Here is a 4,073-nt window from a genome sequence, read left to right as displayed (position 1 = left end):
AGCTACTTGCCATAATTATCAATGTCAGCATAATTCAAGTTATATATGTGGTTGCTGATTCTACACTCCAAGCAATGCAACTAGGGCATTAGATATTTCTAAATTCCACAAAAGTAAAGGAAGAAAATGAAAAGCCACTAGTAGATTGTGTGAAAGATGTGTACATTGCACAGACTACCACTGAGGTATTAATCATTTATTTGTATGAACTTGCTACTGATTTGAAAAGAAACAGCTTAGTGTTCAATGACATGTAATTCAGTTCGCGAAAAATGAATTCATGAGTTTTACCAAATAAAAAACTGTTGACATGGGAAAATGGGTGTTAGTGGCTTGAAGCAAAATCTTAGAGATAATAGTGGAGCACACTTTTGAGAAAGGCCATATCACAAATGATCTTCATGGCACAAAGAACAATACTGTGCAAATTAACATGAACATCAACAATTCTGAACCAAATAGTGATTCACTAATCTGAATTCAGAGAAGCTTTACTAATATCTTAATTAATTTATTGGTCTTTTATTTTTCTGTTTATGAGTGCCCGAAGTGATACGTGGTATCTTTAAAACTATCTTCCTTCTTGTGATTCCATCTTGTGTGGCTGTTTTCTGGAGCAGTAGTCTTTTATCTCTGTCTGCCTTCTCTCCCACCTATGTGTGTGCCACCAACTATGGAAGATTCGATGGACATAGACATGAGCGCCTTGAGACTCTAAACTATCTTTTCAATTCTGAACTAAAAGCCAACAAAGATGATCACTTTGATGTTGATAATGACGAAAATGAGCACCAGTTATCCTTAAGAATGGTGAGTTTAGGGGCTCATGCAAAGGATGAATTACACATTGTTGAGGCAGAGGCAATTAATTATGAAGGCAGTCCAATTAAAGTAGCACCAGTGACTTCGAAAATGTCTGTGTAGCCAATGGTTTCCATTGAGGCTTTTAAATAACACCACCTGTGGTCTTAGAGTTGAAGCATGGTTCAGAGCCAGAGCCAGTGCATACTAGTAGACAGCACTTCGTAGCTCGGTAGAAACATGCAGAGTCAGAAAATGAAAAAGAGGAGGATGTAAAACTCTTAGGCATGTCTGGCAGGCAATCTGCCCCTGGAGGTGGGAGCAAGCTTCCACAGGATAAAGTAAAACTTACTGCCGATGAAAATGATGATGACTTTGATGATGAGGAAACTGAAGAAAAAGCTCCATTGAAGAAATCTACATGAGATGTGCCAGCCAAATGTGCACAAAAATCAAAGCAGAATAGAAAAGATTCAGAACCGTCAACACCAAGATCAAAAGGTTAAGAATCTTCAAAAAAAAACAGGAAAAAGCTCCTAATATGCCCAAAGGATGTACATTTACAAAAAATACGAAGACAAAAATGCATGCAAGTGTAGAGAAAGATGGTTCTCTTCCCAAAGTGGAAGTCAAGTTCATTGATTATGTGAAGAATTGCTTTTGGATGACTGACTAGCAGTAGGCTATTCAAGATCTCTGGCAGTGGAGGAAGTCACTTTAAGAATATAATTTAAACAGTTTGGCAAAAATTTTCATTTTATTTCTTTTCTTTAACAGTTGATATCTGACTGTCTTTTATATTCCCCTACTGTGTTTGATAAATGTTCTTCAGGTTCCATTGCCAAGAATATGTTGTCCAAAATGTCTATTTAGTTTGTAAAGATGGATCTCTGCCCTTTGCTTGGTTTTAAATATGTATAGAATGTTATAACAGGACATAGTAGTAGTGGAAATGTAGTAGTAGACATGGAAATTGTGGGGAGACAAAAATATACATGTGAAATAAACTCAGTATTTTAATTAAAAAACATGAGTAGATCTAAGATCTCTTTATACAAATATAAAGTAAAATATACTAAGAATAATAAATCATTGAGTCATAGTTTATTTGTAATAAACATATAAAATAGTGTTTTTGTCTTACAATGGATGACATATTAGGCTTAACAAAATAAGGTAATTTCTCGACTGTGTATATGAATATTGTGTGTGACTTTGGAGTCCCATCCATAAAAAGAAAGCTGACAATCCTCCACTCTTACTTCATTCTTCCATACCCTTTCCATGGTACTTGCAAGCTCTGACCAGGCAGACTAGGACAAAATCCCATGAAATAGCAGGTTAATAATATAGAAGAAACATGGATTCCTAGATGATTCCATAGGGCAAAGCCACCAGCCTATTTCAGGCACCTTTCTGAGTCTAGACTATTATATCTGAGGGAAACAAACTTTCATTGTATCAAGTCTGGTATTTCTATTGTATTAAGTCAGTCCATTTGTAATTTGTATTTCTATTGAATTAAGTAAGTATGTATTTGTTGTGATTTACTTAACACAGAAATACTAAGGAAAGGTACTATTACTACTCTCATTTTTAGAGATAAGAAAATGGACACTAATAGTGGTTAACTAATTGCTCAAAGTCAAACATTAGTGAAGAAAATGAGATTTTTTTTCACCTGTATAGGCTGATTCCAGAAGTACCTTCATCATGGTGCTATTATTGTTTCCAGGGAACACACAGCCATGTGAAGCATGTTATACAAGTGCAAAGTGTTGATATGGTGCATTTATGTATCAGTAACTCTCTACAGCAATACAAGTATCTTATATCCAAAAAACACACAAGTCAGTATAATTTTTACCCATTGTAGCCATAACATTGGATATTTAATCTTAAAAAAAGATCAAAATGTCTCCACTAATGTAATATTATCTATTATTGACAAAACCTGGAAAAATAGTATCTACAGTAGAAAAGTGGTTGAAGAAAATAAACACAAGCTCAGATGTTTACAATATAATACTATGTGAAAAAGTCAGGCTGCAAAGAAAAATGGAAAGGAAATGTTTAGTACAACAAACCTCCATGACACACAAGATTACCTATGTAACAAACCTGTACTTGTACCTCTGAACTTAAAATAAAAGGAAAACTGTAACATTTGTTAAGTATCTACTATGTGCCAGACACTAAATATTTTCTACAAAATATTACTTTATTTAATAATGACCACAACAATGAATGAAGATGACAAGTATCCATTCTCTCATCTCATTTCCCGGGTGAAGGAGTACAGGGATAATGAGTTAAGGATTAGCTAAGATCACACAGCTAGAAAGAAATGGTGCAGGAAATTTCATCATGTTTATCTCTCACCAAAGTATACTCTTTTCTTTTATTCTGCACTGTTCCTCAAAATGCAATGTACAATTTGATTACAACTATAGAAAAACATGATTGTTACTAAGCACATAAAATCTTTTCAAAATCTAAAAAACAAAATAATATGCCAAGATAATGTGGTTATGATGATTTTTCTCATCATTTGTTTAAAATGGTGATCAACGCCAAAAATAGACTTGGGGTTCATAATTCCATTCCGTGATATATTAATACCCACTCCTCTATATTTTTTAGGTATGCTACCCTTGCTTAAGGCAGAGATGGAATACTTAAAGGTAGTACACAATAACTTTGGCCATGGCTTTTTTGGGACATTAGAGAAGTATCTCTTCAATTATCCCTAAAGAATCCATGTATGATAAGAAAGGTATTTGGCAAGCCTATGTCCTGAATGGTATTACCTAGGTTTTCTTCTAGGGTTTTTATGGTTTTAGGTCTAACATTTAAGTCTCTAATCCTTCTTGAATTAATTTTTGTGTAAGGAGTGAGGGAAGGATCCCAATACAGCGGCATACTTATGGCTAACTAAATGTNAATCCTTTCCCCATTTCTTGTTTCTCTCAGGTTTGTCAAAGATCAGATGGCTGTAGATGTGTGGTATTATTTCTGAGGGCTCTGTTCTGTTCCATTGGTATATATCTCTGATTTGGTACCAGTAACATGCTGTTTTGGTTACTGTAGCCTTGTAGTATAGTTTGAAGTCAGGTAGCATGATGCCTCTAGCTTTGTTCTTTTGGCTTAAGATTGTCTTGGCAATGCGGGGTCTTTTTTGGTTCCATATGAACTTTAAAGAAGTTTTTTCCAATTCTGTGAAGAAAGTCATTGGTAGCTTAATGGGAATGGCATTGAATCTATAAATTACC

The 4,073-nt window shown here is 34.6% G+C and overlaps 1 pseudogene; it reads left to right on the top strand.

The window, feature by feature from the left end:
• The first annotated feature begins 673 nt into the window (after window positions 1-673).
• On the top strand, window positions 674-1,582 carry LOC108527899 (nucleophosmin pseudogene; annotated as a pseudogene).
• Window positions 1,583-4,073: the final 2,491 nt, after the last annotated feature.

Source organism: Rhinopithecus bieti, unplaced genomic scaffold (assembly GCF_001698545.2).
Source record: "Rhinopithecus bieti isolate Rb0 unplaced genomic scaffold, ASM169854v2 scaffold_4698, whole genome shotgun sequence".
NCBI classification, from domain to species: Eukaryota; Metazoa; Chordata; class Mammalia; order Primates; family Cercopithecidae; genus Rhinopithecus; species Rhinopithecus bieti.
This window is presented reverse-complemented; position numbering and strand designations above follow the sequence as displayed.